The sequence below is a fragment of the Nothobranchius furzeri genome, chromosome 14 (genome assembly GCF_043380555.1).
Source record: "Nothobranchius furzeri strain GRZ-AD chromosome 14, NfurGRZ-RIMD1, whole genome shotgun sequence".
NCBI lineage: Eukaryota > Metazoa > Chordata > Actinopteri > Cyprinodontiformes > Nothobranchiidae > Nothobranchius > Nothobranchius furzeri.
Window position 1 is genome coordinate 48,494,008 of NC_091754.1, and position 10,397 is coordinate 48,504,404.

The 10,397-nt window shown below is 44.5% G+C and overlaps 1 protein-coding gene across 1 annotated transcript in view; it reads left to right on the forward strand.

Moving 5' to 3' along the window:
- Positions 1-327: 327 nt before the first annotated feature.
- Positions 328-10,397, forward strand: part of LOC139062661 (uncharacterized) — a 77,351-nt gene continuing 67,281 nt past the window's right edge. The window contains exon 1 of the mRNA XM_070544174.1: positions 328-759. The gene's annotated coding sequence lies outside the window, so the exon portion shown is untranslated. The remainder of the gene's footprint in view (positions 760-10,397) is intronic.

Sequence of the window (10,397 nt, forward strand, 5' to 3'; positions counted from 1 at the left end):
GAAGGAATGAATTCCTTTGGGACGCTGCAACCGGAGAGGCCTTTCTATTTTCTTTGCTCGGGTAATCAAATGGAGCAGAAATGAAAATGGAGTTTTCTATGAAAATATGGGCCTTTGTTGGCTTTAGAAGGCTGGTAATTCATAAACAATAAGCCGGCTCCTTTTGTTTGGGTTATAATATATTCCTGCTGCTCTGAAAGCAGGCTCTCGCCACACACACACACTCCCTCACACTGAAGCCAGGGTAAAAGCCAAAGTGAGCCAGCAGGGGAGAGAAAAAGAGGGAGTATAAAAGGAAGCAGAGAGGCTGACTTTTTCTTCAACATCCTGGCTGCGAGGACGCAGGATGCTCAGGTCTGCAGCTCCTCTCAGACTCAGTTCAGCATCAACTTTTCGTTCCTTTTAGTTTGGTTTCATCTCTACACTTTCGACTGTTTGGGTCGTTTCTCGTTCAGCTGACAGGTGGGAACGGAACACATCTTTGGAAGACTGACTTTTGTTCAATATGAAAGCAAGAGGGTGGATTTTGTACCTCTAGCAAACTTCAGTTAAAGGATCAGGGCATTTTTTTTATTTCAAGAGAGCTTCATTACTTTAAAAGGAAACAATCTCAAGTCTAAAATGGACTAAAATGGAAACGCATGACTGAACTGGACTTTTGGTGTATTTTGGACAACCTGATGGTGATGTGATCATATCTGGAGGCTTCTGGAAGTCCCACAAGTGAACATTTTGACTCAACTTTCCTCAAGATAGAAGGTACGGTGATACTTCTAATCCTTTAAACCACTTTAATCCATGTCTAATTGTTGGGTTTTTGGCGAGATAATGACCGTTTCATCATTTTAAAAACCATTTTTTTATTTCATTCAAACTAAAAACAAATAAAACATATAAACAATAAGTTATACATAACCAAAAAATCTAATTTGAACAAAAAGGAGCAGAATGAAGAAAAACATCTTATAATTACTGCCCCCTTTTCCAGAAGAAATAATCAGTTTGTATACAATTTCCATTTGTCAGACACACGTACAGATTCATTTTAAAGTTTTTCCTGTTCTAAATTCCAGTGCGATCATGATCATTGATTTAATTTACATTTTTATAATTATTTAGTATACTCAGTTTGGTACATTTTTTGAATATATTAAATTACAGAGTTTTTTCAATTTCCCTTTTAAGGTTATTCCATAATTTAACACCATTTACAGATATTGTGGTGGCCATTTCAGTAAAGTAACATAAATCTGTTAGTTATAATTTTCTTTTTGGACTTTCTTCTTTTATTATTCCCTTTATAATAAGTTGTTTGCAATTAAAATTTGTTAATTTTTATTTTTTGGCAAATTGATGTAGTTGTGAATTTTTTGGACACGCCTTAGTCATTAAGCTGATTAGTAGCACATGGGGAGGCGTGTGAAAGAATGTTTTGTGTGTCAGGGAAAATGGGAAGATTTTGTTAAATTATTTTTTGATCTTTTTTTAGACCTGATAATTTAATTTAAGGTTCATTTTGAATGCATTTTGAACTATTTTTTGGAAGAATAAACCGTTTATAAAATTTGCAAGAAATCAAGTCTAAAGTGCGTGCTTAAAGGAAATCACCTGTTTTCACCAACGGCCTTTAGTTGGAAATCGTATTTTTTAGAAGTATAAAGGCCGTGACACTTAAGTAAAAAAATCATTTGAAGTTGCTGTCGTCTTGGAAGACAGAAAAAGTTGGAAGTTTGGAAGAACTTTGATGGCTTGAGCTCCACAGAATGGACTGGGAGAGGATGACGCACAAAGTCTGTGAGTAAATGAGCAGAGCTGAAGCATTTGTGCTGGACTATGAACTGTTGAACCTGATGAAAGAAACTTTCTTAGAAATGGATGTTCAAGAGGACGAAATTCAAAATGAACGAGAGCTTTTTAGTTTAATTAAAAGACGCAGACCAAAACTTGGAGTTCTGACAAGAAAAAGAAGTGGCATTCATGCTCTCATTGATGCTGGAGAATCAAAGACATCCATAGATGAACATATGAAAACATTTAACAATTATTTGGAAGAGTTTGTGGATTTACAAAATGCTGTTCAAAGGCTGCTGAACGATGATGAAAAAGAAACTGATCATGGGGATTGGTTTGAACCTAAACTGATCAGTTTTAAAGAATTTATTGAGGAAATTGATGCTTGGATTAATTCAGAGCCTGATCTGCAGCCAGGGGCGTCTCCTGCTATTGACACTGGACCGGAGGACAGTGTCTCGCAAATTGCGACCAGCAAGCGTTCTGAGAAGCTGGATTCTAGTGCAGCAAAACCGTGCAGCAAGAACTCCAATATAGCACCCAGTGTTGTTAGTAAAGCTTCTAGTGCAAAGAGTAAAAGCTCCCGTGGAGCTTCGATGGCGCTAATGGAAGCGGAGCTGGAAAGAGGCGCTCTGAAGGCAGAGGCGGACGCATTGAAATAAAAACATGTGCTTGAACTAGAAGAAGTTCAGTTAAAAGCACGTAAAGAAGCGCTGGCTTTAAGAACAAAGTTACGCACCGCTGATGCAAGAATGCAAATTTATTCCTCTTTACAGGATCAGCAGAGCCAGGATTCCAAAGCTAAAGCCGAATCAGAAAGCAAGGGTACAGCTTGCTCTGATACATCTACTGAGTTCATACCTGCTGCTGCAACAGCTCAAAAGGCTCAAAGAACTCGAAAAACACCTTTGGCTCAATCACCTTTGCCAATACCTCTAGAGACACCAGCACTTGCCCATGTTAAACCTGAAGGGGAAAGTCCAAAGCAAATTTCTTCTCAGGCTGACGTTCACTGCAGTGCTTTAACAGACATTATGAAAAAGCAAAATGAGATAACTGAGATGCTTGTAACACAACAAAGACTCACTGCTTCCATCTATAGAGATTCCTGTTTTTAGTGGTGATCCTTTGCATTTTAGAACTTTTCTTAAAGCTTTTGAGCAAGGAATAGAAGCTAAAACAGATGACATGCAGGATAGACTTTATTACTTAGAGCAGTATACCACAGGACAGCCCCGAATACTGGTGAAAAGTTGCATGCACAAGAGTCCACAAACCACTTATGTCGAAGCAAAAAAGCAGCTTGAGTGGAACTTTGGTAACAGTGCAAAAATAACTTGTGCTTTTGTGGACAAAGCTCTAAATTGGACCGTTATAAAGTCCGATGATGCTACAGCATTAAGAGCGTACACATTGTTTTTAAGAAGCTGCTTCAACATAATGAATGAAGCTGGGTTTATCGATGAGCTACAAAACTCAACCGATATGAGGATTCTTGTTTCAAAGCTGCCTTTCAGACTTCGAGATAAGTGGCGGATAATAGTTGTTGACATCGCAGAAAAGTGCAATCGCAGAGCAAGCTTCAAAGATTTTCTTGATTTTCTTGAAAAGCAAACAAAAGCTGCATTAGACCCAGTTTTTGGAGAAAGTCAAAACTCAAAAGAAAAAATGAGTGCAAAACCATCAAAAGCACCTTTTAAAACTAAAAGCAGCAGCTTTGCTACTTCTGTTGCTGTAGTTTCAGAACAGAACAGTAACAAACAGAATTTGGAACCGATTTGGTTAAACCATAAAGATAAAGTTTGTGCCTGTTTTGTAACAGCAGTCATTCTATTGAAAAATGTTATTTATTCAAGCAGAAAGTAAACAAAGAAAAGGTGGAATTCCTTAAGAGTAGTTTGTGCTTTGGTTGTTTACAGAAGGGTCATATGAGTAAACAATGTCCAGAGCGTCTGAAATGTCACATCTGTAATAAAACCCATCCAACTGTTCTGCACATAGAATCTAAAGAACAGTGGCTAGCATTTAAGACTGAAAGTAAAGAATCATCAGTTTCAAATGCTCTTGGATCTTTGAACCTGGGTAACCATACTGGGGCTGGTCCTAATGAATGTGCTTTGTCAGTGGTTGCGGTCAAAGTAAAGTTGGAAAATGGTACAAAGGTTGTTGAGACTTATGCCTTTCTTGACCCGGGCAGCTCTGCAACATTTTGTACTGAAGCTTTAATGATGCAGTTAAATGCACCGGAAAGAAAGTTGAAATCTTGTTAAAAACCATGGGTCAGGAAAGACCTGTTAGAAGCTATAAACTCTCTGGTCTGGAAGTAGCTGATTTAAAAGAAAATGAGTATTTAAGGTTGCCTGATGTGTATACTCAAAGATCCATTCCTGTCACCAAAGAAAATATCCCTAAAGAGGAGGACTTAAGAGGTCTCACTTAAAGGATGTTGAGTTGACACCAATAAATGCTGGCATTGGGCTGCTTATTGGTGTAAATTCACCCAAAGCTTTGGAACCTTGGAAAATAGTTAACAGTGAAGGTATTGGGCCTTACGCTATGCTAACTCGCTTTGGTTGGGTTGTTAATGGTCCACTCAACATTGTTTATGGAAAGATGGAGCATGAAACTGGTTCTATTCAGGTAAATCGTACCTCTATTAGTAATCTGGAAGAAATGCTGGTTAAACAGTACAATCAAGATTTTGTGGAGCACCAGTGTGATGAGCGTGCAGAAATGTTGGTAGAAGACAAGCAGTTCATGGACATAATGTCAAAGTCAGCTGTGCTAAGAGATGGCCATTATTACTTAAAATTACCTTTTCGAAAATCTGAAGTAAAAATGCCTGACGACAAGCGGGTAGCACAGCAGAGGGCGCAATATCTGCAAAGACGGTTCCAGAAGGATCCTTTATTCTTTGAGGAGTACAAAGAGTTTATGCATAATGTTAATGTGGAGGGACATTCAGAAATCATACCACAAGACCAGTTAGAACATGAAGAGGGAAAAGTGTGGTGTATACCTCATCATGGGATCTACCACCCCCGCAAGAAAACACTGCGTGTTGTGTATGATTGTGCCTCAACATTTGCTGGAACATCCCTGAATAAGGAGCTATTGCAAGGACTGTCATGATGTGGAGTGGGTGGCACTGGACCATGTGTGGTGGAACTGACCAGGAGGCAGAAATGCAGGCTTAGATAAAATAAAATGTATTTAATGGTAGATGATACGGCAGGAAACAACAAGAACAACACGACAAACAACAATGATCCGACCAATCTGTACCTGTGGTGAGCTCTGTAACATCTCCCTGGAGGATTCATTTTTTAACTTTTTCTCCTCTTAGCTGAAGGAGATTTTGACTCGAGGGGTTTCGGCGCATCCTACCTGTTTTCGGGGTGGTCGAACCCATTGAGGGGGTTTCGGCGCATCCTACTTGCTCTAGGGGTGGTCGAACCCATACTCCTCTCCTGCTTTTTTGCCCTGTCCTTTTTTTCCAAGGAAGCTGCAGATCCTGGAGTTTTTGATGGAGTTATGCCCCCTACGCACGCCAAACTTTCTCCGGGGTGGTAGGGCCGGTCTCCCCACTCCTTCTCTGCTTACCTTCACCCAAGCCTCCGCCTGTGACCCAGCGGATCGTGATGTGCACCTGCTCAGACCGTTGTTGAGTACCTGCCGCCGTTCCTGGTTTCCTCGCGCCCCTACCTCAGTACACCAACTTCCTGGTCCATGCCTGCAGGCCCTACACCTGCAGGGTCTCCCCCTGCAGGGTCTTCGCCTGCAGACCTCCCACGCTGCAGCCTCTACAGGGTCCCGCCGCTGCAGCCTCTACAGGGTCCCGCCGCTGCTGCCTCTACAGGGTCCCGCCGCTGCTGCCTCTACAGGATCCCGCCGCTGCAGCCTCATCAGGGTACCACCGCTGCAGCCTCTCATCAGAACTCTAGCTGCAGCATTTTGGACAAGCTAAATCCTTTTTTTACGTTATCTGAGCCTGCATTCCTGCCTCCTGGTCAGCTCCACTACACATGGTCCGCCGCCACCCACTCCACATCATGACAAGGACCAGATTTGATTAGCAACTTAATAGGCATGCTTATTCGCTTTAGAAAAGGTCCAATAGCCCTTATGACAGACATAAAAGGGATGTTCCACTAAGTGAGACTAGCTAAGGAACATGTAAATTATTTACGGTTTCTCTGGTGGCCTGATGGTGATCTGACAAAAGATCTGGCAGAACATAGAATGTTGGTCCACATTTTTGGTGCAGCATCTTCCCCCAGCTGTGCAACTTATGCATTATTGAAAACTGCTGATGACAACCAACCTCTCTATCCAGAGGAGGTTATAAACACAATCAGACAGAGTTTCTATGTAGATGACTGTCTTAAATCTGTTCACTCTGTTGAGTAGGCCATCATCCTTTATCAGCAACTCACAGAAGTGTGTGCAAAAGGGGGACTTATGCTCAATAAGTGGGTATGTAGTGATCGCTCTGTTCTTTCTCAGATCCCAGAGGAAAACAGAGCCGCAGGTGTAAAGATACTAGATCTCAGGCCTAGTCCACACGTAGCCGTTTAAAAAAAAAACGAATATCCACCCCTCCAAAAACTTGCATCCACACCACCTCATTTAAAAAAAATACTGTCGACACGTACCCGGATAAATATGTTGTTAAGGACATGCCAGACCTGTAGGCGGCAGTACTTCCCCCGTTCTTAACCTCGTCCTTCGTCTGTGGTCTTCCGCAAGGAGCAGTAATTCCGCTTGCAAAAACAAACAAGCAAAAAGCGCTTGGACAATTGATAAAGCGAGCGTAGCTCTGAAGGCATCCATGCTGTCGGCTAGTGTAAACACAGGTCGCACATGTGATGTCAGCATTTTTTTGTCGCGGAAAGTGACGTTGCGGACCTTAAAACTCCGGTTTTGTCTGTCCACACGCAGACACCCAAAACGGAGAAAACACAGATCTTCACTTTGACCGGAGTTTTTAAAAAGATCCGTTTTCGTGTGAAAAAACTCCGTTTTCGTGTGGATGACAGGCCAAAACGTAGAAAAATATCTACGTTTTGGCAGATCCCCGGCTACGTGTGGACAAGGCCTTAGTCAGGACCTGTCATGTTCTGTGTCCCTTTGTTCCCCAGCCCCTCCAGGTCCCACTCCAGGTTCTCCTTTTGTGTTTCATAGCGCCCTCATGTGTCCTTTGTCTGCATCTCAGTTGGAGTAAGATGGCACTTGCGCACGGTCACGCTGCGAGCTGCTCGTCCTCTTTACGCACTGATGCCTTGCATTTTATCGGTTTTTATTGGCGTTTTATTGGCTTTTATGCACTTTTCTTGTCGCTGATCCCTTTTTTGAATGGTGTGGATCCTCTGCTGACATATGATCGAGCTGCGCTGCTGAGGCTTCGTCCTTCCGTTGATGTAGCCGGCAGCGCGCGCTGGGAACCGGGCTGTGCGAGCTATGAACCTCACGGACGATGCTGCTGGTTGAACTGCCCGTGTGCTCTCTCCACCCAAGCCGTGATGCGTCGGCCCTCTGTCCGCCCCAGCTCGAGAAGGAAGCATCGGAGAAGACGAGGAAAGAGAGGTAGCCGGCGCGTGAGACGTCGGCCTGGATCCCTGAACAAGCGGCTGGCCCGATCCGGCCCAGCTTCTGACCCGATGGTTCCGAGATGTCTCCTGGATTACTCGGCGCCCTTCCCAGGGAACTCGGCCGGCTCTGATGGTGTATCGGCACCGCGCCACGGCCGATCGGCTCGAAGATCACGCCAGACTGGGGTTTGCTGGGAGAATCTGCGCTCGGTTACGGGCACAGAGTTAGAGGGGACTGGGTCCGTGCGCGATCTCTGTGCTGCAGCCCCGCTGCAGACCCGGTTTGGTTTGGTCAATGCCAGGTCTGTGCTGAACAAAACTTTTATTCTTCGTGACTTTTTTATTCAGCATGACCTGGGTTTTCTCTGCATCTGTGAGTCCTGGATCCCGTTTGGTGACACAAGTTCCCTACTCGAGCTCATACCACCTGGCTGCTCGTGTTTTAATATCCCCAGATCACGGGGCAGAGGTGGAGGGCTGGTTGTTGTTTTTAAATCCAGCTTTCCTTGTAAACAGCTTACACCCACCATGTCATTTTCTTCCTTTGAACTGTGCTTATTTGAACTGTGCATCTCCCCCCGCCTGCTCGTTGTGCTGATTTATCGGCCTCCAAAGACTGACTCTAACTTCCTTAATGATTTCTGTGATCTTGTGGCAGACTGCATCCTAAAATATGATTATGTCCTATTTTTTGGTGATTTTAACATCCATATCTGCTGTCCTGATAATGTGCTTGCTAAAGGTTTTCTTAATTTGCTAGAGTCATTCAATCTAACTCAATGGGTATCATCCCCAACTCATACCAGGGGTCACACCCTGGACCTGGTTATCTCTTATGGTCTACCCATCATGAACCTTGTGACTTTGCCTCCTGTGTTCTCTGACCACTCTCCAATACTCTGTGATGTTACGTTGCCATGTCCTGTCCCTGTGTGTGAAGCTCCAGCTACTAGGTTCAGAGCCCTGGATGCAGAAACTATTTCAAAGTTTGTGGACTGTATGTCTGTAAGGTTAAAGACCTTTAACCCTGATCCATCTAACGTTGATCACTATTCACAACACTTTGATGTACTTTGTAATCAGGTCCTGGACGTGGTTGCCCCTCTCAAGCTTTGCAAGTCTAGGCCTAGGAGGGAGCCTTGGCTCTCTGATGTCACACGGGCTTGCAGGCGGGCGTGTAGATCCTCTGAGAGAAAGTGGAAAAAGGATGGCCTACAGGTCTCGCGTGAGTTGTTCAGAGCATCTCTAGTTGCTTATCAGGATGCAGTGAGGGCTGCCAGAATGGCCTATTTTGCAGACATCATTGAGACAAACTCCAATAATCCTAAGATTCTCTTCAAAACACTAAACTCTGTTCTGTTGTATCAGGAGCCTAGCTCCATGTCTCCTACAGCTGCTGGAAACTCTGAAGCTTTTCACAAATTCTTTGTTGATAAAGTGTCGGGCATTAGAGCAGCTATTTCTGGTAACTCTGTTGACCCTGTTCCAGTTCCTCCATCACCACCCACCCTGAGCTCCCTCAATACTGTTTCATACTCTGAGCTGAGTAAGCTAGTTGCGAGGCAGAAGCCATCTGGCTCTCCACTTGACGTTCTGCCGCCTCGTCTCTGGAAGGCTGCCTTTCCGTGCCTTGGCCCATCACTTGGTCAGATTATCAATGGGAGCCTCAGCACAGGTGTTGTCCCAGCTGCTTTGAAAGCAGCAGTTATTCGGCCGACCCTGAAGAAACCTGGTGCTGATGTCTCTGTGATAGAAAATTACAGGCCTATCTCTACCCTGCCCTTTACATCTAAACTGCTTGAGAAAGTCGTTTATCAGCAGCTGGTCTCACATTTAGATGACTCTGATCTGTTTGAGGTTTTCCAATCAGGGTTCAGGTCTGGCCATAGCACAGAGTCTGCTCTACTGAGGGTCCTAAATGGCATCTATCTATCACTAGATCAGGGAACATCTGTGCTGCTTCTGTTATTAGATCTGACAGCAGCCTTCGACACAGTTGACCACGCGATTCTACTCGATCGCTTGGAACGATGGGTTGGGATCAAAGGGTCAACTCTGGACTGGTTTAGATCGTATCTCCAAAACAGGACATTCTGTGTTAAACTGGTTGATGTTTTTTCTTCTTGGGAGGGGCTCCGGTGGGGGGTCCCGCAGGGGTCGATCCTTGGTCCACTTTTGTTTGCCATTTATCTGCTACCTCTGGGGTCAATCTTTCGTAAACATGGCCTATCATTCCATCTGTATGCTGACGATTGCCAGATTTACTCTCCATTGTGTCAGGAGAAAGGTCACTCTATTCAGTCCTTTGTCTCCTGTGTTAATGAGGTGAAGTCTTGGCTAATGTCCAACTATCTACAACTGAATGAGGAAAAGACAGAGCTCATTGTTTTTCACCCCAACAGCAGGAATGTCGATCGTTATGCTGATCTTGGCCCTCTTTCTCCATACTCAAAACCAGTTGTTACCAGTTTGGGGGTGAAACTTGATGTAGGACTTAAATTTGATGCTCACATCAATTCTGTGATCTGGTCCAGTTTCTTTCACCTGAGACGCCTTGCTAAAATCAAGCATATGCTGTCGAGAGTCCACCTGGAGCGGGTACTGCATGCCTTTGTAATTTCTCGGCTTGACTACTGCAGCTCTCTATATGCAGGGTTGTGTCAGTCAACACTGCGTCGCCTACAGGTTGTGCAGAACAGCGCTGCCAGGTTCCTGACTGGGACCAGGAAACGGGACCACATCAGCCCAGTTCTGGCCTCCCTGCACTGGCTTCCGATTTGCTATCGCTCACAGTTCAAAATACTCGTCTTTGTTTATCATTTCTTCCAGGGTGGTGCTCCCCCCTATCTGGCCACACTCCTGAACAGACACTCCCCATCACGCGCTCTGCGCTCCTCTGACCTAGGCCTGCTCGCTGTCCCTCGGTCTAGGTGTCGTACCCGTGGGGACCGGGCTTTCTCAGTCCTAGCACTGTTACTCTGGAACCAGTTGCCACCCTCAGTTAGGCTGTCCCCT